Source organism: Bacillus rossius, chromosome 1, assembly GCF_032445375.1.
Source record: "Bacillus rossius redtenbacheri isolate Brsri chromosome 1, Brsri_v3, whole genome shotgun sequence".
NCBI classification, from domain to species: domain Eukaryota; kingdom Metazoa; phylum Arthropoda; class Insecta; order Phasmatodea; family Bacillidae; genus Bacillus; species Bacillus rossius.
Window position 1 is genome coordinate 159633465 of NC_086330.1, and position 26443 is coordinate 159659907.

At 40.4% G+C, this 26443-nt stretch overlaps 1 protein-coding gene across 1 annotated transcript in view; it reads left to right on the top strand.

Moving 5' to 3' along the window:
- The window catches only part of LOC134546354 (propionyl-CoA carboxylase alpha chain, mitochondrial-like), a 136825-nt gene that overhangs the window by 45610 nt on the left and 64772 nt on the right, over positions 1 to 26443 (top strand). The gene's annotated exons all lie outside the window — the stretch shown is intronic.

Sequence of the window (26443 nt, forward strand, 5' to 3'; positions counted from 1 at the left end):
CTCGGTTCGATTTCCGGCGAGAGTAAACCAGTAATTTATGATTATATTAAATAATTCTCAATAAAAGGTAATAAAAATGTCTTACGCCACACGCGATATTCGGAATTATGTCACCACTTGTACAATTTCCGTTATGGTCGCCATCTTGAAATTTTTTACTATCCGATTTTAATAAAAAAAGTTCAAAATTCATTAAAAAATAACTTATTCATATACTGATTGATTATATCGTTTCTTGTCCATGATTCCATCCCTGGTCGATACAAAACAACTTTAATTGCAAAAATGACACAAAAGTGACAGGTTTGAGAAAATAAAAACACCACAAGTTGTTTTAAAAAAACAAAAATTAGATTTTATAAATTCTACACTACTACAAGTACAAAAAACACAGAAAATAAACTAAAGTCTTGGTTATGATTTATTTTCAGATTTAATTCTGTGCCATTCAAGATACTGTATAGCAGTTGCACCTGTTTTAGGTCGATTAACGAAACACTTAAAGCACATCTTACACACATAATTCTTATGTTGATGTTTTGTAACCTGAGGTCTCACAAGTCGGGAGAAGCTTTTGATGTAGCAGTAGTGTGCAGCACCGCTTTCATTTGTCACAAGCAACAAATCGAAATGATTTTTTCTTTTTTGTTTTGTTATCCGAATCGGACACACCTTATTATCCTCATTTAGCGCATACACATTAACTGAACTTAAGGGTTATTTCTCTCAAAATTTTTTATCTGATTTAATGGTGGCGGATAGTACAGACCATCAAAGTTGTACTTATTCTCTAAAGCATAATACCTCTTATCAACACGGTTTTGATGACCGCCCTCGATAAACTGTGCCGTTTATCATAATTTTTTGGGCACAAGTTTGAAATGCCCCTCGTGCCTCAAAACTATATAATTTTAACTTGATAATAAAAACCTTGGAAACTGCTGGGCAAAATATTAAGAAAATTAAAGTTATTTACCAGAGGGGGCACGAGGTGGAGAACAAGACAAATTTAGACTCCCTGCTCACAAGCAACTAGTGGATTGTTAAATAGAATAAGGTATATAACAAATAAATAAACACTACACAAGTAACTCGGTCTATAGGTTCCCTGTTTTATTTAAAAATGTAACTAATTAATTCGGTTTTCCATTTGTTTTGGCATTTGTAAGTTTCCCATTGAAGGGTATTAACAATATATTTAAGTTATTTGAGAAAGGGCCGGCCCGATATTAATAAAACAAAACATATTCAACTTTAACAAACGAACAATTACATAAACAAAAATTTGAAGTATCACACCAAAATTTGATTCGTCCAATGATTACATAGATAATTAGTTTCCTTGATTCTACATGTTCTTGAGGATTAAGTTTCTTAAGTCACTGCTCGCTGGTAGGCTATTCATTCGGTTAGTGTAGTTCGTTGATAGAAAGGGGGAGATGTTTATTTTACATTATCACCTGGGTCTTCAAGGTAAGACATCGGGCCGGGAAAGATCTCTTCTAAAGGGACTCGGAGCTCGAGGTCCAGGACAACAATCTGGGAGCAATTTCGGCTCCCCAGCACTTGGACCCTGTCTGAAACACAAGTCAAATTCAAAACGAATTAGACCTGCTTCCAGACAGTCAAACACAGTCGGCGCGATGGCCAACAAATGAGAATTCGGGAAGGAAAAAAGCTGAATTACTCACCAAACAGGGTGTAGAACCAACGCTCAGGAGACATCTCGCGCCGACATCCAAATGGCACGAACCGAGGAATCCGCGGATGACGCGAAAGAAACCATGATTTAGGAAGATACAGAAATTAACAAAATGTAAACTAAAACATTATTCGTTGCCTAAATGCCACGACTGACCGGCTACTGCTACATTATATTCTGGGATCACATCCCTAAACACAGCTGACTACATCTTGATTCGAACGAGTACGACGTTGCCGAAAAGCCTCTTAGCGCAGAGGATGCCAAGAAGACGTGGTCAGTAGCCGAGGTCAGAGTACTAAGTCCCCGCGATAGCAGACACAGCTCCTAATTAAAATGGGCGCTAGGGCCCTAGGGGAATGGAGGGGGAAGGTTCGGTTCTAGGCCGAAGATTTCCGAAGGAGTCCGAGGCGGGCGTGACAAAAACACGACATGCGTGCACTCTCTACCGGTGGTAACAGGAAGCTACAAAGAATCGACTTTAACAGGACGCGACTAGAAAGCATAGTGCCTTATGGCGTAGCTGGTGGTGCACTCTGGTGGCCTAAAGGGGAACTAACGGGGGCGGTGAACTGACCCGCCGCCAGGTGTCACTGGTGTTGTCTCTGCTCGCTGGCCACCAGGGCCGAAGTTACTGTTTCTGCCGCTAGATGTCGTGGAGGTCTCTGTAGGACAAGGGAGGATGTCCTTGGAGTAGGCCATCGTCTCGGCGAGGTTCACGTCAGGTCACTGCTCCTAGCCTAATTTCTCAGAACAAAAGGGGGTGGAGAGAGAGGGGAGGGTAGACAGAAAAGCGCAACGATGCTGGGAACGAGCATCTACGGGAGACTCGTTCGTGCCGAGACTCGCTACTCTCAGAAGGCCTCTAAGAAGCAGCCTCTTGCAGGCCAGAAGCTGCTCTAAACGTTTTTGTCATGCAGGGAATTAATATTACAAACCCGGGACGTGACTGCAGGCGAGAGAAATTTCAACCGGGCTGCCCACGTCCACATTAGACTAGCAAAATATCAGATAGGTCCCTGAGAAAGGTGCTTCAGTCCACAGGCACAAAGTTTAACTATGTGGCGTACACCAGCCTAACAAAGTGTAATTCGCCCTATTGTAACCAAATAAATTGAAAAAATAAAATTTCCAAAATTAATTTAAAATTATAATGAAAATTTTAAAAGTGGTCGAAATGCCTAATTTCCAGCACAAGTTTTGAATTTTAAGTTTAATTTTTTTATTTTTAAAGAAGGAAACCAAAAAATTGTTGTATTTTTAATTTCATTTAATTTTTATTCTATTACTGTACTCTCCGACGTAATCTTGTGTAACCCATTGCACCTGTGCTTGTTCGCAGGCCGAATTAGATGCTTTTGCCAACGATTGGTTATCACAGCATCTCGGCCGCAGTTTGCATCACGTTTTCTCCCTGTAACAGTATGATTATTTGTGCTAGCGTACACTACCCCAAGCCCCGTTCTAGCATCTTTCATTTCTCGGAGGCAAACATAGGTAAGCTGTTTGCCAGCATGTCGAGGTGCATATTACAGTCCCCGGCGACGCCTCGGAACAGTCCACACAACCCATTTCCCAGACGACTTAGCAAGTTTTGACTCCCATTGCCTCATCTCCCACCTGTGGGTTCTCGGGAACTTCAACCCGGAGCATCGACCTCCAGTGAACCCACGCAGAGTATATGGTCTCTCCAAGGACATATGCCCTTGTCCAACAGAGCCCTTAGTGAAGCCTAGCAGCGGAAAATATCCCTAACATTGCTCTGTCCGCTGGTGGCAAGTGCGCCCAGTGCACTCTAGTGGACGTCTCTGTGACCCTCCAGCCAGTTTCTCATCTTGGCCTCCAGAGCGCTCTACTCATCCCTCCCATAAGAGACAGCTTGTCATAATCGACTTTGGAAGCAGTCGCGGTGCGATTGCGACCTTAGTCCGCCTGCGACCCTGGTGAGAGCGCGGCGAGCGCTTTTGCAGTCTGCTTCGCCCCTTCGGGCATTTTCGGATACCTTCAGGCCACCACCACCCCCCTTCTTCTTTGATCGGTGCTGTAACTTAGTTAATTAGGTGCGCCGATGCCATTTTTGAAGATTCTAAGGGCAGCTTCTGAACAGTACGCTCCAAACGTCGCGATTTGTGAGAGTCCACCTCAGTATTACTTCTAAGACTTGACACTACGTCATGTAGTCACAAATGTCAAGACTTAAATGCCTTATTTTTCTTTTTTTTAATTGGCTGCCCGTAATAGTTTTTTTTTAATATAAATTATTTCTTCACTTTTCTCGTCATAGCTACCGCGGACTTCCGCACCAGGAGTTAACTACTCTACTCCTGGAGCCAGCGAACGTCACTTCACCCCTCTGTTATGTGTAAGTGGTCGTCATATCTCCCCTCTTCTTTTTTGCCTTTCCCATGGTGTAGTCTGGCCCAGCCTTAGCTGCCTGTTAATCAGTCTAAGCAATTAGGGACTTTGGTTACAGGCGGGGTTCAAGATTTGGATACAAGAATTAGAATGGAACTTCTCTGCCAAAATTAGCAGTCCATGATTGGTCTCATTTTGTCACAAGTTTTCTCCCCACACCGGTCGACATATCAGTTTCTTCATAAATCGAAATCTTCTGGACTTTAATCTACAGAAACCTCCGGTGTCAGCACCGCCAGTTTTCAGGACATAGGATTTGGTTAGATTCATTTCAAAAGCAAATTAATAACAAATTGTAATTGTCTTTCTTTTGAGCCTGCGAGCTCTCATAAAATCAGGGTCAAGTTTAAGAGATATGGTTGTTTTACTTTTATATGTGTTTTGTTTCCCCGGGGCTCCTTTCTGTTTATAATTAATGTATTTTAATACATGTCTACTTAAAACATGAAGATAAAAGAAAATAAAAGCTAAGTAAATAATTTTAGTAAACGGGCAGTTATATAAATCAAACCAGCATTCTTGTTATTTCATTACTACTCATCCTCGATCCACATAGCCTCCTAGAGCTTCTAGTAGGTTATAAGTAAATTCATTTGTACGATGTCTGGGCACCTCTGTGATAATAATTGTTGTTTTTGTTTGTGGGCTGAAGCTTCCGAGGCATTTTTTTTACTTATTCATTTTTTGAGTGTTTATCTGAAGCCTAGCGTATGTTACAAAATCTTGCCAAAACACTCCATTTTAAACAAAACTGATCCTTCAAGTTTTGGCAATTGACTACTGCTCTTTTGTTGACTATTGTCTCAGGTAAAGCAATAAATGAGGATGTCTGATGGTATGGAAGCATACTATCACTTGATTCTTTTCCTATACAACCGAATTGAGAACCTCCTTTTTTTAAGTCGGTTGAAAATTAACTTGTTTTCATGCTTACCAAATCTAATTTTCCATGTAGAACTGTTTGTTTACTCTTACTTTTAAGCTGAGGATTTTTTGCCTAACTTATACTTACATAAAAATAAACACATTTCTTGAATCAGGACAGTTTAGTTTGCAAAGCTTCACTTGATCACATTTCAAATTGAAAAAATTGGAAGTTTTTGTAAAGCACATTATGGCACAAAATATTTTTTGCCCAAACACACTTTACAGTAAATGGAAGAAATAATTAAAACTATAAAAAAATTGGGTTCACCTTCTCTTCAAACCTTTCGCTTTCCGCAGCACATCCATGCGTCTCTGAATTGATAGCACTGTTCTTAGATTTCTTCTCGTCGTTGACACAGTACTCCGCACCATTAAGATTATTTACTGGCACGGAGGAGGTGGGGTCAGATTCCGTTAGCCGAGGATGGGTCCGAAGTAATGGCAACACGGCAGCCCCTGCATGCTCCCGCGCGCAAGACAGGCGCAAGTGAACCTACTCGCGGCCAGAAAAAATAGCTGAAAATGCAAAATACGAAATATTTCTTGTTCTAATAAATTTAGCAGTATGCCACCGCTTACTTTTTTTATCTTTACTTTAAAAGGAAAAATGTTGCAGACTCTAAATATTTGTATATCTTACAGCCTGTTTTTTAGACCACTTTTTCGGTTTTCCTTAATTTTAAAAACGTAAAATAAAATACTTATCAATATTTTTTCTACAATATTAATCTGACAGATGATTTCTGTTGTAAAACTGCAGCAAACAAGCCAAGTACGAAATTTTTATCTGAAAAATTGTAGAAGATGTAGAAAACACTTTTTAACCTACAATTCCCTACCAAGTCGCCTGACCAGGGACGGCCTTAACTGCTTGCGCTCATTCTTCAAAGTGTTTACTGCCCGCACTATACCGCTTTTTATACCGATGAGGCCGCCGAGAGCACCCAATGCAGGCAAAAGCAAAGGAAGAAATCCTCCTATAATCTTCTTGTCGAGTCTTAATTTTTGCTTGTCTTTTTGCACGCCTTCACCAGTCTTGCATTTTGTCTTGCATGAGTTAGTCTTTGTCTTGATGTAGCTGACTCGACGAGCACCAAGTCCTAATTTGGTCTTTGCCTTCAAGATTTTGGAAAAGCCCCATGCCGCGATTTTCTCTCCTAGTCCCGCGTTCGTCGATTTACTTATATCTTCGGCTTCCTGTGCCAATATCTCGTCGGCCCGGTGTCTGGATTCCAGATCCTTGCTTAATGAATATGTAATATCGTGCTGCTTGCAGTTTTCGTCGAGAGAATTAATGCCCATGTCACCGCGAGCTAACCTTTTCGCTAGTTTAGTGCCGGGGCCGCAGAATCAGTAGCCGGGTATGTGTACCTGGAATGGCAGATTGTTTATCAGCGAGTTGACGAGTCCTGCACCGATGTGTTTTTTGTTCTTACCTCTTTGAGTAATTGCGCACAACTGACAAGAAAGTATAAATATGATTCTTTCAGTACAATGCAAGTCGTCAAGCAAGAAGTGTGTTTGCCCGTGCGCATTATGTAAGACGATGTATTTAGTGCACGTTAATCACGACATGGGTTATTGTTGCCTTCTGCCGAACGATGAATAATGGTGGGTTCGTCCAACTGCGGTAAAACGTGCGTTCTACTGAGTTTATTAGAGTAACCAAACGGTCTTAGGTTCGAAAATGTTTACCTCTATTCAAAATCGTTACAACAGCCAAAGTGTCAGCGACTAGCTACAGTTATACAATCGGTGGATGGTCTGGAGTATTTCCCGTTTAATGATAATGCGAATGTGGTACCTCCAAGCGAAACCAAAGCCAACTCCATGTTTGTTTTCGACGATGAAATGTGCGAGAAGCAAAGCATAATACAAGAGTACTTTTCCATGGGCAGACACGCCAAGGTAGACTACGTTTACCTGTGTCAGACGTACAGTCGTATTCCAAAACATCTCCCACGAGACAATGCAAATGTCATAGTGCTTTTTCGCATGGACGAACTTAATTTATATCATGCTTATGACGATCACGTAAACACCGACATGACGTTCCAGGAATTCAAAGACATGTGCTCCTTGTGTTGGAAAGACGAATATGGATTCCTAGTTATAGCCAAAGACTGGCCACTATATAAGGGCGGATAAAGACGAGGTTTTCGATCAGTTTATCGTCAAACATGAGTCATAGCATTTCAAGATTCGGTCGTAACATTCTAGACTTACGTATTGCTCTCAAGTCTCATGACGACATTATCCGCAAATTCATTACTCTACTGGCTAAAAAAGTAGAAAGTGTGAAAAACGAATTACTAGAGTATCGCGTTGCCATCGACCAGCGCGTGGAAGCTTCGGATTCTAGAATTCGCGACATGATCGAAGTATAGAATGCATAAAGACATGACGATTTGAGGACTTTTCAAAGTAGTCTGAAAGCATCTCACTTGTCAACAAATTCAGATTTAGTGAAACACAAGAAAGAAGTTTCTGCAAACGAAGAAAAAAGTATAAAAGGAGGTCTTGCAATATGTTTCCAGCCAGTACAATGTCGGACCTGGCCAGTGACCTTCATCGAGCTATACAGTCCGTTCGTAAAAAATATATACTTGCTAAACGAACTAGACTTGTAGCCTACGTGAGATGGAAAATTAAGGGATATTTAAACCAATCTCTAGTCGCCTTGACGAACATATAAAAAATAATGAAGAACCAGTCATCAATGTGAAGACAGAAGTTGAAGATGAAATGCCAACTGTAAAGAAGAGAATGTATGAACTAGATCGTGAAGAAGAGGAATAAACGAGTACAGAGTCCATGCACTGTAGCCTGCTACCCCGTGCCGGGGCGTGCAGCCCACGTCCGTCCCTACCAGGACAGCCAGTTACAATCATTATGTTTGAACTCCGCTGACTTTGACTTTACCATGGCTATTCGCGTAGACACGGTAGGGACGCAAAAACTAAAATTAAATGCTTGCTTATGTGTTGAGTAGATTATGCAGCATTCGTAAATTTATTCTGACACATAAAAAAAAAGATAAATTATAATACACGGACTACTTACAAGTGACATAAAATACATAAAAAAAGATATAAAAAATTACAATCCTGACGTGATGCCCGGCCGTAGCGATCATGTTACCTACAACACCAAGTCCTTGCCTTCGCATAAGTCTAAGTCCGTACTCGAAACACGCTTTGGCGAGGGGGAGTCCACACCAAAGCTTGCCTATCGTCCCAAACCAACTTCTTCTTCCACCAATAACAAATTAAAGTTTTACTTACAGTAATTCTCGCCGTGTAGTAGGGATTTACCAAAAATGTAGCGCCTCCGGGTACCCGGGCTGTAGACTCGGCGTAGGTGACACATGTAGCACTGTCAAATGGCAGCGGTCTTCACACTTCGGGACGAGGTGCATTAACAGTCGCGTTTCACGAAAAGTTTAAAATCGCTTACAGTAAATACGTTGCTGTTCCTGCCAAATTATAAATAAAAATCAGCTGATGCAGGCCGCGGCCACGATAGTTCCACATAGCAGTCTCCAGGGTTAACAGCTAACAACGGCAGTGTGGGTCGCGTCCATACTCCCGTGCACGGAGCTACACCGAGACCCCATATTCATGGAACTATCAGCTGTTCCGTCGTCGGTCAATGCCCGCGAGCCACTGTCTTCGCCAGAGTCCAACCAGTCTCTCCCCCGCAATCGTCACACACCCGTGATGTCATCCACCTCCCTCCGCTAATTCCCCCTCTTTCATACGTGGACAAGTCCATTCAACAGAGGTAAATAGCCGCACGGAAAACTAAAGTTTTTGTTTAATTTTAACTGAGACTTTTGAATACATAAATAAAAATAAATATGAAAGCATTAACTAAAAAAATAAGTTAACATTAAAATTAAACATAGTTAAACATTAAACATAGTAACATGAGACACCAGAAGTGTCTCAGCACAAGAAAAAAATACCGAAAAAGGGACACCAAGTTAATGCAATGGTCCGACCATACCTGATATCGTTTACGAGTCGGAATAAAGACATGAACTATGGAGTGTACAGTAAACATAATAAGTGGTTCCTCGGTGCTAAAGAAATAGACTTTCTACCAGGAAATATCGTGTGCATAGAAGAGTTCAAAACGCGAGGGACTCCGGGTCTGTACGAATTGCTGTTTCGCAGGGAGCCTAAAGGATATTCTCACAAAGACTTACAAGAGTACAAAAAACTGATAGAGCTAACCAATGCACATTTTCGTGATAACGATCCAGATAGTGGTGTATATAAAGACGAATATCATGAAAAGATCGACATTCTCGCTAATCTCTTCAGTGAACTAACAATACATGGTGAAGGTTTAAAAAAGTTAGAAAGTGGTCAGATATTTGACTATGTATATTGGGACGACCCCAATGAATTAGTTGATCGCCTTAGAATTCTACATGTTTCGCTTAGTGTAGGAAACTATTCGCATATCAACGAAATAGTCTCCATGCTCGAAGAACTGAGGGAAGCTGGCTACATACAATGAGTCGAACGGGAATCGCTCACCAACTTCATGCTCCTGCTAGACGAAAATAACTTCTTCGCAAAGTCATCGTTCGCGGAATTGATGATTTATTCCAGGCGGACATTGTTGAGATGATTCCATATTCCCGATTGAATAAAGGTTTCAAGTACATGTTGACAGTCATCGATGTTTATAGCAAGTTCGCTTGGGCTATACCTTTAAAATCAAAGTCTGCAACTGAAGTAGCCAAGGCCATGGACAATATTTTGCGTGATGGTCGTGTACCATCGCACCTGCAAACGGACCTCAGGAAAGAATTCTACAATGCAACCTTCAAGGCTTTGATGAAGAAGAATGACATCAAACAGTTTTCTACATTTAGTAATGTCAAAGCTTCTGTTGTCGAACGGTTTAACAGAACTTTGCGTTCCAAGATGTGGCGACAGTTCACGGCTAATGGAAATTACAAGTGGCTTGACATCTTGCCGAAACTAATAAGCGAGTTTAATTCCACGGTCCATTCTACCACGAAAATGAAGCCAAAGGACGTAAAGGACAATCGCCTGCTTCGAACAGTGTTTTCCAACACGAAGAAGAAAGATCCTCTAAAGCTTAAAGCTAACGTCGGTGACATTGTGCGAATCTCCAAGCAGAAAGGTATCTTCGAGAAAGGTTTCACTGCGAACTGGAGTCCCGAACTTTTCCGTGTGACACATGTAGGTGAATCAGAGCCTAGGACCTACTACCTCGAAGATTTGGACCACAAATCTATCCGTGGCAGCTTCTATGCCAAAGAGGTACAGCCTACATTGTATCCCGATACGTACTTGGTGGAGAATATTATAAAACAAAGAAATGGACGATCCTACGTCAAGTGGTGGGACTTTCCACCTCGCTTTAATTCATGGGTGGCATATGCAGAAGTCGAGAAATTCACAAGACTTTAATAATTTGTCTGTGTTTTTTTGTACTTGTAGTAGTATAGCATTTATGTAATATTTTTTTTTTGTTTTTTAAAATAAGTTGCGGTGTTTTTTCTCAAACATGTCACTTTGGTGGCACTTTTTTAAATTAAAGTTGTGTGCCGAATCAGTGCTACTTTAGGCACGATTTTTTTTTATTTTCTTAGTTTTACAAAATTTTAAAATTTTTTTATAACTTTAATTTTACTCTTTCACCCGCTGCTTTCGCCCCATCCAAACTTGTTCGGTCGAGTGTACCGGCAGGTTAGCTTGTTGAGCAGTATAGTGCTCTCACCGCCGTTTCCCACCAAATTTGCTGGGTCTAGCCGACTACAGGGCTATCATCAGCAACGGTATCCACTGGCCGTCGCGTTTCGTCACGAGTTTAGCGCTACGCGTGACGAAAGTAGCCGCCCTAAGCTTCCCATGGTCACCTCCACCCCTTCTCGGAGGTGTGCTGAAGTTTGCGGTCTCTAACACGTTTTGGTGTCCTTTTTTCAAGCTCCACCGCACGTCCCGACGTCTGGCCGGCGAACTCTTCCAGGGCAGGTCATTCACCGGACATACCCCCCACCCCGTCCTGGTCTACAGCAGTCATCGGCCAGCCGCGGCAATGACCAACCTCAAGGCCAAAATCCCCGCCCCCCCCCTTGCAAAATGGCGGCCACCAAGTGCCGCGATGGTCTCTGCGAGACTCCGATCTGCATGCCCACACCATCTATCGGCGAAAGGACGAACCAGCTGAGAGCGAGAGCGCACTACTGACTACCCTATCCCCACCAGGAGAAACAGTCGACCTCACACTCAGTCGATAGGTCGCCGGAGCCTTTTTTTTCTTTTGGAGCCCTTCGGAGCACTTCGGGTTTCCCAATCCCCTCCTCCAGAGGAACAGACGACCGGACTTAATTTTAAGTTAGCATCCCGGCGCCATTTCAGGGATTTTGAGGGCAGCTCTCGTCCAGCGCGCATCTTCGCAACAGGTCGCAGTAACGACCAGCAGCTATCGTGATCCGCTTTCGGCAATAATGTAGTTGCTTTCTGAGCCAGGCCATGTCGCCTAGATTTTTTTAGTTGTTCTTCGTAGCTGCCCAAATAGTAAAGTTTAACTTTAGTTTTTTTTGGTTTTCGGCATAATTATTTCTTCTATGGCTACCGCGAGCTCTCGCGAGCTCCCGCGACGCGCGTCCCCGGATCACCCCCAGGGACAGCCACTATCTACTTCACCCTGCCAGCTAAGGCAGGGTTCCAGAATCCCAGAGGGTTCCAGAATCCCAGAGTACTCAAGAATTCCAGAGTGCTTCAAGGACCCCAGACCAGTTCAAGATGGCGGCCCAGTTCCGGCGCCACATTTTGCACCTCAAAATGTAACTCGTGAGCCTCTATAACGGAGTCTCCCTCCATCTTTCGGCACCCCTCAAAAAGAAGTGAAGAACAGCTTTATAACTCCGCCAGTTTTAGGACGTTTTCCTTATTATTATAAAATATTGTATTTTAAACACATATATTTGTTTTTTGAGCCTGCGAGCTCAATGTTCCTAAACAGTTGAACTTAGTATAGCATGAAATTGTGTTCCCCGCCCCCCTTTTTTTTTATTTTATTTGTTAGTGTACTCAATGTAATGTATCAAAAATAAGAATCTGACATTGTTACCAGTTTTGTTTGTAATGCCGTAAGATATTTTCAAATGTAAGAAACCGGCAATGAAAAGATACTAAACTACTAATCAACAGTAAAAGCCTCTAATGAAACCAAACCATACGATTGTTTTCATTTGCTGCTACTTGAAACCACAATCCAAGTAACCTTTCCTACTGTCAGGGTGGTTAATTTTAAATTGTGTTTGTAAGTGGGCTGTGCCCCTCTGGCAAGTCCTTTTAGATAATTAGCCTGACGCTTCCACCGGACATTTATTATTAATAATTATGGTTTTATCCTGAGCACAGCACCACGATTACAGTTGTTTTGTATTGCCCAGGGATTGAACCACGGACAAGAATCGATATAATCGATTAGTATATTAAAGAGTTATTTTTTTTAATGAATTTTGAACTTTTTTCCATTAAAATCGGATAATGAATAAAGATTTTCAAGAAGGCATCCGTAACGATCTTTGATACAGTGGTGACATAATTCAAAATGTCGGGTGTGGTGTAAGATGTTTTTATTACTTTTTATTGAGAATTTTTTAAATATATTAATAAATTACTGGTTTACTCTCGCCGGAAATCGAACCGAGGACCGAAAACAAGTAACTAAAATTTTGAAGTAGGCAATTTTTAAAATATTTTTTTGGATTTTTTTTTGGAATCTATAGCATTAAAATTACAGATTTTCAAGATGGCGGCCGTTATCCATAATTGCAACAGTTACGTCTTAATACAAGATGGTGGTTCTGTCTCGAATATGTGGTGCTATTATTACTTAAAATTTAAAAAACTTACAAGTTTGAATATGCATGTTATTTTTATATATACCTTATTTAATTCTCAGTTTGGTAAATGTCTCGATGGTCGTGCAGTTAAAGGCGTATGTTTTTCAACCTAGAGATCAGAGCTGCGATGGTTCGAATCACAGCTCTTCCAATGTATTTTGCATAAAATATTAAATATTATATGTCAATAAGGACCATAATAGCTCTGGTAGGTAATGGAACATCGACCTTATGTGATGAGACAGAGCGATGCTGAGCTCTTTAGGAACAAACAGTGAAAACAAATTCGACTGTATCTAAGATGGCGGCCTCCAGCGGAAAGGAAAAAAAAAATTGATATGGTGGCCGTGACAAAAATTTCATCATGAGTGAGTGGGGCGCTCGATTTAAAGATGGCGGATCCAATATGGCAAATCTAATATGGCGGATACAATATGGCGAGTCAAATTTGGTGGATCCAATATGGCCGCCGGGGTCAATGTCAAAGGTCAAGGTCTCGGGCATCCAAGATTGCCGTCGTGATGTCACAATCTAATATGGCGGTTGGCACCACATTCACCACACCCTGGAACCTTGTCCCTGGAGCCCCCAAACTATACTACTTAGATATTTTTTTTTTCAAATAACATATACTAAACACATAAAAACTCCCCTCACTGCTTGTCAGGAAAATGACAGTATGAACGATTACACACTAAACGATTTTACTTTGAGTGCTTTAAGACCGAAAGGTATTAGGCCAAATTTTTCATACTGAGTTATTTTAAGTATAAAGGTTTAGCTGAGTTTATTTTCGACTAGCTAAATTGATTTTGGCTCAAAAATTGTAGGTTTTATGAATTAGGTTTGGTGTGTCAGTATAAAATGGCAGGTATGTAAGTTAAAGTCCAGTTAACTTTCCTATGGCTAAAAATATAGTGTTTGTAAAACATAACGAGTTTAAGGGCCAATTATATGAACCTTGGCTAAGCCTATGGCTACAATTGAACTGGAGGATACCTCTTATTTTCGTTTTACGACCCCCAGTTAGCGCCTAACTCCGAGATAACCCTTCGGCTAACATATCCCGTGGATGAACCGATGGCTAGCTAGTTAACCTGAGAGCTAGCAAGTACCAGGAAAGAAAATGGCAAGATGTAAGGCGGGTTATTGTTGACAGTGATAGTGAGGATAACTATTTCCGAAATTCCAGTAGAATTTAATGCAAAATTGATTTAATGTTGCACACAAAATGCTTCTTTGCCGCGACATTTGATTACAAATTATGTAATGTGATAATTTAGGCAGGTCTATCGGTGAGTCGTATATTCTATTTTTCTTTAATTAAATAAATGTAGACCTATTGCTGTGTCGTATTGTGCGGTAACAAGATTTCCCACACATTAATTAGGTTTATTATTGTTTATTTTAATTAATAGTAATGTATTATGTTATGTTTATTTTCCACCTTTGATGTATACAGCTGCATACTATATTTTACAAACACTTATTTTCTCAGTCCAACGATATAATAACAGTTGAAGATATTTTCGAACATTAACTTATAATATTGTTTGTTATTTTCTTTGTTTTCAGCACGGACTTTTTTATATGTTTGTAATCTCTTTGGTTCAAGTTTGTTGTTAAATTTAATTATTTTTCTTTTAAATTTAATTATATCTTACCTGGTTCTTTGCCGCGGGTTGTTGTCTGAAGGCCATATGTTTTATATGTTCTTCAGCCAATCAGCAGCCGGTTCAGGTCAGGAGATTAATTAAATTTTAATTGTTAAAGAGAGAATGTAAAATAAGGCGTCATCGTGGTTTGGTTATTACCAATACGCCGCTTATTTTGGTGATTTAACATGTGAGTTTTAGCTTCAGTGTTTATATCTATATATAAAAGAATTCACCAGAATTCACATATGGTTTGTGAGTATTAAATATGACATTAATTGACAGTTCGGCCACGTATTTAACAAATACGTTTTCGCGTTGTAAAGGACGCGACTTGGAACATCATCCCGGACATTGATATATGTTAATTCATTTAGTCCTCACAAGTATTTACAATCAATTTCGAAACATTATATGTCTTTGAGCAAAACAATTTAAATTATCTAAAACACGAACTTTTTAGTATGGAATTAGAATTCGAAAACCAGTGGTCCGATTTCATAATTTCTCGAAGCTGACCCTGAGTTTTAGCCGTGGTGATAATACTTAATTTTCATTGAACCCTCAAGTAAAATAATAACATTTATATCTCTACAACGTACACTGTGAATGTAAGTAATAGTATTAAATAATTTTGACGAATAGACTCTTGAAAGTGTATTTCTGTGCCGACCTTATTTCCTGTAATTGATCCAGCGGATAATCAGACACATGTTACGAATTTCAGGTTAATCGTATTGATAATTTAATTAACCATTATATGGAATGGAGGTATATGTGTTACGTTAGTAAATAAATTGTTATCATATAAATTAAATAGAAAGTATTACTTCTATTCTTCCTACCTCTGTGTGTTAATTGTAAGATTAATGATTAATTATGTGTATCACACTAATAAGCCTTCAAATAGTATTGTGAAACCTTAGCAATACTATTAATAAAGACCAGTAACGTTGCAGTATATTGTTTGTATTTTATTAAAGTTAGGCCTATCGCTGGGTTCTATTATTAGGCCTATCTATATAAACAGGCTAATTATAAAGTCCGTGAAACATTTCATAAAATCGGTACAGCGAAATGGAAAAGAATAACGTAACAAATTATACACCCCGTGAAAGAACAACTCTTTAAGTATTTTTTGAATGTAGCGTCAAAAAGCTATTTTAAAAAACAACCGACAGGGGCGCTAGTGCATGTAGTTGCTGAAAATGGCTGAGAACCAGGCAGAGAAAGCCTTCTGTGTGCTTGAATACGCCCGTAGCGAATCGGTAGTGAGTGTCCAAAGAGCTTTCCGTAGCAAGTTTAACAAAACACCACCAGTTTACAATAGCATAATGAAGAGGTACAAGAAATTCGAGGAAGACGGTTGTTTGTGCGACGCAAAACGGTCGGGTCGGCCAGGCATGTCACAACAGACAGTGGATTGTGTACGGGACATGATGGTGCGGAGTCCCAAGAAGTCAACTTATCGGGCTAGTGCAGAATTGAACCTCCCTCAGCCAACAGTGTGGAAAATTCTTCGTAAGCGATTAAGAGTGAAGCCGTACAAATTACAGCTTCTGCAAGCCATCAGCCACGATGACAAATTGCTCCGACTGCAGTTCTGCATTGTCAAGCAGAACCGTCTTGAAGACGATGACTTTACAAGCAAATTAATCTTCAGTGACGAAGCCACTTTTCATGTCTCAGGAAAAGTCAACCGACACAACACACGCATATGGGGGTAGCAGTCACTAACCCGAAAGTCATTTGGCCGAAATTTCGGCATAGTGCCTTTCGGCCTAGTGCCTGTCGGCCTAGTGCCTTTCGGCCTAGTGCCTTTCGGCCTAGTGCCTTTCGGCCTAGTGCCTGTCGGCCTAGTGCCTGTCGGCCTAGTGCCTGTCGGCCTAGTGCCTGTCGGCCTAGTGCCTGTCGGCCTAGTGCCTGTCGGCCAAGTGCCTGTCGGCCAAGTGCCTGTCGGCCTAGTGCCTTTCGGCCAAGTGCCTGTCGGCCTAGTGCCTATCGGCCTAGTGCCTATCGGCCTAGTGCCTGTCGGCCTAGTGCCTTTCGGCCTAGTGCCTGTTGCCAGAGTTAAGACATATTCCCAGTGATAAAAATATTATAATTTTCGGCCTACTGCATGTCGGCCTAGTGCCTGTCGGCCTAGTGCCTGTTGCCAGAGTTAAGACATATTTCCAGCGAGATAAATTTTCAATTTTTCGGCCTAGTGCCTGTCGGCAAAGTGCCTGTCGGCCTAGTGCCTTTCGGCCTACTGCCTTTCGGCCTACTGCCTTTCGGCCTACTGCCTGTCGGCCTAGTGCCTTTCGGCCTACTGCCTGTCGGCCTAGTGCCTTTCGGCCTAGTGCCTATCGGCCTAGTGCCTATCGGCCTAGTGCCTGTCGGCCTAGTGCCTTTCGGCCTAGTGCCTGTTGCCAGAGTTAAGACATATTCCCAGTGATAAAAATATTATAATTTTCGGCCTACTGCATGTCGGCCTAGTGCCTGTCGGCCTAGTGCCTGTTGCCAGAGTTAAGACATATTTCCAGCGAGATAAATTTTCAATTTTTCGGCCTAGTGCCTGTCGGCAAAGTGCCTGTCGGCCTAGTGCCTTTCGGCCTACTGCCTTTCGGCCTACTGCCTTTCGGCCTACTGCCTGTCGGCCTAGTGCCTTTCGGCCTACTGCCTGTCGGCCTAGTGCCTTTCGGCCTAGTGCCTGTCGGCCTAGTGCCTTTCGGCCGAGTGCCTTCGGCCTAGTGCCTTTCGGCCTAGTGATTTTCGGCCTACTGCCGCGGCCCCGTGCACTGTCTTTCATTCAGTCATGTGGAACTCACCGGAAATGGAAGATAAACCAAAATTACCATTAAAATAAAGTTATTTTGCGTCAGACATCTGTTCATGTCAACTTGCATTCATTGCACAAACTTCTAGCGCCTTGGTTGATTTATTTTCGTGGTTGGACGCTTTTAAAAAAATGTCGTGGATATCGTAATCAAACAACGAGTTACCCACATTTGAAAAGAAAGATAAGAATGTGTGATAACTTTTTTTTTAGCACCAAGATAGCAGATACCAATAATAATAATCATCATCGTATATTCCTGTGAATTTATATGCTTGAAGTTTGTGACGCACTTTCCTACTGAGCCCCTCAAATAACCTCACTGTCGAGGTACCTCACATGTATGTCAGTTATATGTTCATATTAATAAATTTTAAGAAGGTTATATTCGTCATTATTTATACATAGACTATGTTTTCATCCTGCAGCCAAAGTTAGTCGGTCTGAAGTTCTTCCCAAGGTAAACGAACGCTTTGGAAGTTGGATGTGAAATTTTTGTATAGCAAATAATAAAGATATCATTTGAGATGGAAAGCTAAGTGTCGCGTTCATAAAATGATTTCATTGTAATAATTGAAGGTAACAACACTCGAGAAAACCATACAACAAGTTTTCAACTTTTTTCCTAGATAAATCTGCAGTCAAAGTTTGTCAGTAGTATATAATAGCGGGAACTGGCACAGGATGCAGGTAGTGGTGTCTGTGGAGTTTTCCGCAATGCTGAATTATGACGTCACGGCGGCCATCTTGGATGAGTGTAACGGGACACAGCGTAACGGGACAAGTAGGACATTGACCTTTGACCCTCAAAATTGTCCAAAATTAGGCAAAAATTGCTCAAAATTCCTCTAAATCCGCCAAAATATCAATTTTTTTAGAAAAAAATTCCGCCAAAAAATCTCAAAAAATTCCACAATTCAAAAATTAGGATTTCGAAAATCCTCAAAAGTCGTTTTGCCCTAGAAAGAACCCAAATTCCTAAAAATGGCTTAAGCATCCATGTCTAAAGCCTCCGGTAAGCCATTTCTAGGAATAAGGATGTCACGGCAGCCATCTTGGATTATGTCGTCACCGTTGCAATTTCCGTTACGGTCGCCATCTTTAACTTTTTTATTTATTATCCGATTTTAATGAATTTTTTTTAAAAAATATAAAAAAATTCAATTATTAAAATTTTAATAAAAAATATTTTTAAAAAAATGTACTTTTACGACACGGAGTTCGGAGTCCTCGGTTTGAACCCGGTGAGGGCAAAAAAAATAAAAATGGCGACCGATCCTTCCCCCGTGTTGATTGCAGGCAGGCTGGCCCCCACCACTTTGTTAATGCTTGTACTAGAACTCTATCTTTGCTCAACAATGAGAAGTTCACAAGCTAGCAGAAACTGTTTATGTATTTTTGTATTTTTTACATTTTAATTTTTTTTATTATTTATTTGTTATTTATTAAATATTTTTTCCCCCTGTAATTTTATGATATCAAAGCAAACGTGTGGTGGTTTTCTCCGTGTGCTCCCGATTATTCTTGTCATTACGTTTTCTCCGTGTGCTCCTGATTATTCTTGTTAATAATTTGATGGTTTTCTCCAAGTACTTCTGGTTATTCCTGGCTAGACATCTAATGATTTTCTCCGAGTGCTGCTGATTATTTGTGAGAAATCGATCTCTGCATGAAGGATATTTACTTAATGAGTCATGTCATTTTATTCAGAGTTACATTTAATTAGTGAATTTCTGCTAATAAATTGACACTTGCAATAATTTTACCAGGTGGAATTAAAGAAATAAACAACCATTACTCAGTCAAATAATATGCCATGAGACATCAGCGAAGCATTAACATGTAAGACGAACTTCCTTCTCCTTGGTGTCTAGCGAAGCCCTCCTTCTTTTGCGATCGTTAGTGAGCATCCCGCATCCCACATAAACTAACTAATTAATATTTACCTGCAAGCAACACGTGGCTACATCTGTTGATGACAGCCAGAACTACTTGCATCAATTTGCTTTGCATTAGATAACCTAACTCTCACCACTGAATGGTGCTATTGTAATCAGTTAGAGTCATGTAGTCTCGTAGCCATGTAGCCTACTGTCCTGGAAGCTTCGTAGTCCTGTAGCCTCGCAGTCTCGTAACCTTGTGTTCTGGAAGCTTCGTAAACATAATGCATTGGAACCTCGTAGACCTGTAGCTACGTAACAAAGTATCCATGGAATCATATAACATAATGCTGTTGGAGCAGTGGGAGCAAAAGAGAAAATGCCAGACGAAGACAGATGCGATAATTGGAGCCTTGTAGATGTGTAGCTTCGTAACGAAGTAGCCTTGTAATATTATAACATAATGCTGCTGTAGCAGTTGGAGCCAAAGAGAAAATTCAGCCGAAGACAGATGCCGCAATTGGTGCCATGTAGACTTGTAGCTTCGTAGTCAAGTAGCCTTTTACTATTATAACATAATGCTGCTGTAGCAGTTGGAGCCAAAGAGAAAATTCAGACGAAGACAGATGCCGCAATTGGAGCCATGTAGACTTGTAGCTTCGTAGTCAAGTACTCGTGTAGACTTGTAGTCCTGTATCCTCGCAGTCTCGTAAACTTATGTTCTAGAAGCTTCGTAGCTCTGTAGCCTCGCAGTCTCGTAAACTTGAATACCCGTAGTCACGTAGTCTCGTTACCTCATGGCTCGTAGTCGCGTAGTCATGATGTCTTGGAGCCTCGTATACTTGTAGCTACGTAGCCAAGTAGCCTCGTTGACTTGTAGCTATGTAAACAAGCAGTCATGTAATCTTATAACATAATGCTGCTGGAGTAGTTGGAGCTTTGTACACTTGAAGGTAGTTGGAGGAGTCTTGTACACTCGTAGAATTGTAGCCTCATAGTCTCTTAGAGTCGTAGCATTCTAACCAAATATCATTAATTACTTAACGCTACGTGTTAACTGTAGGGGTCCTAACTATGCTTATTTTCTGTTTTCCTAATATTATAAAATTTAACTATGCTTATTACTTAAAGCATTTTTTTAAAGACATTATTATGCTTCTAATATGATGTGTGGGGTTATAATTGCGCAGTTTATGAGTGACGCTCCAGCGGACAACATCTCGATCTCTCTGCGCGGGATTTTTGAGGTTATGTTTCTTTAGTCATAGCTGGTATGGCGGGGCTTTTACGCATACTGGTGGTGGGGTAGACATAGCTAGTATGGTGCCTTTTTTAAGGTTATGTTGCTCCGGGTATTTAGTCATAGCTAGTATGGTGGTGTTTGTTTTAAGCATACTGGTGGTGGGGGTGGGGTAGACTTTCACAGAGCAGACTCTATTTGGCAGTATTTACCTGACTGCAAGTAGCTTACTGTTTCAGTTGCCTGCGGACCTTCAAGCAGGATAGGTGAGTGATGGAGCTCCGCATAACACATGTTAACATTTTATATCTGTGGTGTCGTTTGACATTTTTAGGTTATGTTCAGTAACAGTTGTATCACTGAAAAAAACATTTGTAGGGAGTGTGGCTGGCAAGTTTACACAAACATAACAAAGATTCTACTATAATTAATTTTTTAAAAACCGCTATAAAAATTATTTGTTAGTACTATAGCAGCATAACGAAACATTATTCTTTCACTATAGAAAAACAACATAACACTATAAAAACCACTAGTACTATAGCAAAAACATATGCTAACACTATAACAAAATAATCTCTGGTGTTTGAATTTGTCGCTAGTACTATAAAAAAACAAATATGGCGGCCAGTACTATACAAAAAGGGCTTTACTATAAGACTTAAAGTTTTTTTTCTTTTAAATCAATGTATATTTCTATAAAAAAAGATGGCGGACCCTAGCAGTCGACAAGATATTTTTAAATTTACCGCCTACCACTATAAAATAAATTAAACATGGCGGCGCCCTCTACCAACTATTTTTTTTTTATTTATATTTCAAATGTGGAGCTAGTGTGAATTATATGTTCCTTATTTATTATTTATATTATCAACTGTCGTCGTGGTGTTGTGGTTAGCGTGACGGACTAACGATCCAGAAACGAAGGTTCGAATCCAACCGCCGCCCGCACTCACACTTTTATACTTGTAAAAATAATTCCGGCGCGCGACACTAGCGCTACCTGCCTCCCTCATTTAGAAACATACACACACACACCCTCAACATCCACCTCCCCCTCCGCAACGAACACGCCCGAAGTTACCCTACGAGATATATCGATCCTACCGAAGTTGGCTCACAATCGATTAGTCAATCCCAATCTTGCGCCGGGAGCCGGTTGCGCCATACATACTATTTCCCTCTACTACGATGTATTGATGTTCATAAGAGTATGCCTGGAAATTGTACTACTGTTGCAACGCCAGTATTTGGAACAGGTCTGAAAGGCTCGACTTCATCACCACGGTATCCTTGCAGCTACTGTGATACGTCGTTCGCATTTTCCCATGATGCACGAAGACATGAGAGGAGTAAATGCAAGAAGAATCCTTCTCGCATGAAGTTTCGCTGTGATGAGTGCCTTAAATGGTTTACTTGAATTGACAGTTTGCGACATCATGCGAAAAAAAATGTAAAGGTGAAGTCTGTGCGCCTACTGCTGAACTACCTGTAGAAAGTTCGACTCCTCGGTTTAGACTGGTGACTCGTGAGTGTACAAGCAAAAAAAGCGTTGTGCAGCAAACCGATTGCTATGACGTCTGAACAGGAAAATAAACCTAAGACTGTGTTCGGAGCATTACAAGTGAACGATAATGGCTTCTACTTGGCACAGTCTGCATTTCGTGGAACATTGAAAGACTACTATTATTTAAATACGTTAGGTCAGTCGAAATACATTTGTAATTTTCTTGATGATATCAGAGAGGACATAATCAGCTTACTGATGACGTAGCAACAAACGGACCTTTGAAATATAACTTGTGGTTGGACTGTATATATGGAAAGCCGTATCCATTCGATGACAAAGTGAAGAAATGTGCTTTCAAGACTTCGGCTGCAGTAATTTACAGTTCTGACGATGTGAAGCAAACTGTTAAACATGGTATCAAGAAACTCTGTCAAGAAGAGGAGGACTATGTCAGTAAAGGTTCCGGTTGGTCTCTGTCTAGTATAAACCGATTGGAGTTAAGAATTAGTCATTTCACACCAATGCGGAACTAAATGTTTATAAGATTGCTGGCTTTCACAAGTGTTCCTGTAGTAGAATAGAAATTATGCAATAAAATGTTGTTTTTAAAAAGAACTTACGATGTTTTATTTCTCGAACCTGTCATTTTTTAGGTATTTTTACATAAAAATTAAAGTTGTTTTGAATCACCCAAGGATTGAACCAAGGCCCTTAGTCGATATAATCAATCATTATATAGATTACAAATTTATTTAATGAATTTTGAACTTTTCCCCGCATCTCTAGCATTGAAATTACGGATTTTCAAGATGGCTGTAGTAACGAAAAGTGCAACGGTGTTTTTTAAAGATTTTTATTATTTAATTTGATGGATTAATTTTTTGATGATTTTTAAAATTTTTCCCGAATTCCTAGCTAAATAATTACGGATTTTCAAGATGGCGGCCAAATGACAAGATGGCGGGTGACAGCAATAATAAATGATTACTGCAATCTAGCGGGTGAGAATTTAACTAACATGGCGTCAGCGCACTCTAGCAGACGGTAACAAGATGATGGCTACCAGAAAACAAAGACAAGATGGCGGACATGACGTCATACTGTCGGATGATGTATATGCTATTAACAAAGTGGTGGGGGCCAGTCTGCCTGCAATCATCACGGGGGAAGGAACGGTCGCCATTTTTATTTTTTTGCCCTCACCGGGTTAGAACCGAGGACTCCGAACTCCGTGTCGTAAAAGTACATTTTTTTAAAAATATTTTTTATAAACATTTTATTAATTGAATTTTTTTATAATTTAAAAAAAAATCATTAAAATCGGATAATAAATAAAAAAGTTAGAGATGGCGACCGTAACGGAAATTGTAACGGTGACGACATAATCCAAGATGGCTGCCGTGACATCCTTATTCCTAGAAATGGCTTACCGCAGGCTTTAGACATGGATGCTTAAGCCGTTTTTAGGAATTTGGGTTCTTTCTAGGGCAAAACGACTTTTGAGGATTTTCGAAATCCTAATTTTTGAATTGTGGAATTTTTTGAGATTTTTTGGCGGAATTGTTTTCTAAAAAAATTGATATTTTGAGGAATATTGGGCAATTTTTGCCCAATTTTGGACAATTTTGAGGGTCAAAGGTCAATGACCTACTTGTCCCGTTACGCTGTGTCCCGTTACACTCATCCAAGATGGCCGCCGTGACGTCATAATTCAACATTGCGGAAAACTCCACAGAAACCACTACCTGCATCCTGTGCCAGTTCCGGCTATTATATACTACTTTTGTCGGTAGAATTCTGATGTCACAACCCTTCATGACCGAACTCTAGGACAAATATTACAGTTTAAAGAAGAAGAAAAGCATTGTGAAACTTTTTCACGTCTGGATATACCGATGTAAAGTCAGTAAATTTAACAAGTGTTTGTGAAATTTGACGAGTTGTGGGTGCTTTTTAAAAATCGGACGAAGTACAAGTTTGTCACAATTTTCGATTATTCAAATTTTCGAATGAATTAACTGATGTTGACCAACTTTCTAAGTGACTCTAAAGATTGAAAACAAGATTATCTGACGCGATATCCAACGCTCTTTCAAATCTTGTAAAGGGAATTGTTGAAGCTTAATCATGTCTAAAAGTATTAGCATTTTTGTACGGTAAGGTAGTGAAAAGTTGGAAAAACATAAACATGTGTAATATCTCCTGAATGAAGGATATTTCGAAAAAGATTTGTCTTTTTTTTTTGTTACTGTTGAACTCTGTGTGCGTGTGTGTGTGTGTATCTGTGTGTTGGTGTGTGTGTGTGTGTGTATATATATATAAAAAATTTCACAAGTAACTGAGACATTTATATTAAGGCTTTGTGCACGTCTGTTAAAAATTTTGTTTCGTCACAAACTTGAGATTACCTCGCTCTGATGCCAAGCAGTCGCATGACATGGTCGTCCAAATAGCTTCACTAGAAGCTGCCCTGGTTAAGTGGCGATACAGGAATTTATTTCGGGAGGGGATTTGGAAAAATAATAATTTTTTTTTACAAAAACTTACGTCAACAAGGGGTTTGGAAAGTTACATTATAATTCTCAAAGTGCACCACCGCATTAAGAGGTGAAAATCTATAGAATTCGTAAAAAGGGGGGGGGGGGGGGGGGGAGTCCCGAGAGTGTTGAGCATGGGTTTTAACCTTTTAACCAACACAAGTCATCTCTGGATAGGTGCTTGCATGTTGTATACTGCCTACATGTTGGCCTATTTGCATGAAATCAGCAGAAAACTTTAAAACATACATTAAGTTTCTTTAAAACAGTTTTACGTTTATCAACCCCGTTTTACAGTCATGATTCTGCTAATGCAAGAGGGGGGGCAGTGAGGGGCTCCTTAGTTACAAGGGGGACCTTGCCCCCCCCCCCCCATTGGCCCCCCTGGGATCCACATCCATGACAGCATTCGTGGTTTGTGATTCCAGCTCACCTTTCATCACCCAAAATAACATACTGCCTTCACCGATTCCTAGCATATTTTTTTCATAACTTCAGGAGGATATATTCTCCCCTATCCCCTCTTTCTGCGTACCTACGCAACTGACCCCAACCTCCTTAGCGCAGTTGAAGAGCCATCTTCGCTTCCGTGTTCTAATTCCGAGCCAGGCATAGCTGTTGAAGCATTTATCATTATGTTACATAAGTTTAAGTCAAGTTTGTGACCCGCCCCCTGTTAGGTAAACTGTTTTCAAACGGGAGCGTAGCAAGCAAAAAAATAAAATATTAATAAAAGTAAGTGGTCGTGTCAAATGTCTGTAAACTGTGTGACGCAGAGAGACGCCTGCGGTCATAACGATCATGCAGAGACGTGTTTTTGGCCTACGACATTTGTTCTTGGTTCACGATTTGCCACCAGACGTTTAACCAGCGATGAAAGCAAGGGCAAATTGTTGTGGGTGGGGGAGGGGGAATAGGAGGGTAGAAACCCCATTCGGAAGGTTGGCTGTTGGTATTTAAACACTTTAAAGAAACTACGAAATTCATAAGATCCTGCTCACCCATAGATTTAATCACGAAAAATCCTCCCCACCCCCCAAAACCTACATTTTTCAATTTTGAGCTGAGTACGCCCCTGGATGCAAGCGTGTGTTCAAGTATGTCACTCCCAACACAGATATGATTAAAAAAACAAACTATAAATACAGTCGTGGCTTTGATATCTGTGTCAAAAATACGAAGGATAGTAGTTATAATAAATTAATTGTTTACTTAGGCTATGCTATTGTAAAATAATATCTCGGGCTAGAACTTTAAAATTGCATTCATGATCGGTCTCAATCTTTTTTCTTCCATAAAACTAATACCAACGAAGTGCATTTACTCTGCGTGTGAGCACCGCGCGTCCTGCTAGAGTCGCGGTCCTGATCTGCTATAAAAAAAATTATTACAAAAGCATGGGCTGTTACAATAGTATTATAAATTTGGTCATTTCCAATGATAGATCCTGGTCTTCCTAATTCTATTCGCCCGAGAAATTGAAGATTCGCGTCATCCGAAATCTCGAGGCGTTGGGACCAATTCGACTGGGCAAGTTTTGGAATAGAAACAAACTACTTGTGTACGTCTCCAAGATACGATGAACAACAACAATAAATCTCTTATTTTATGTTTCACAGTTGGCAGGCCCGTCCAGAGAAACTAAGGCCTTGGGTGTGACAGTTAATGTTGGCCGAGCTCCCTTCTCATTACTTAATGCACATCTTTACAGATCAAACCGTTAAAAATAAAAATAAAAACTGTAAACGTTACCGGCAGCAGTTGTAAACGTATTCTGTGCGTAATTAATGATTTGTAAGGTTTTCTGAAATTAGCGATAGATTTCAATTCGTCATATAAGCAAGAAAAATCACCCATAA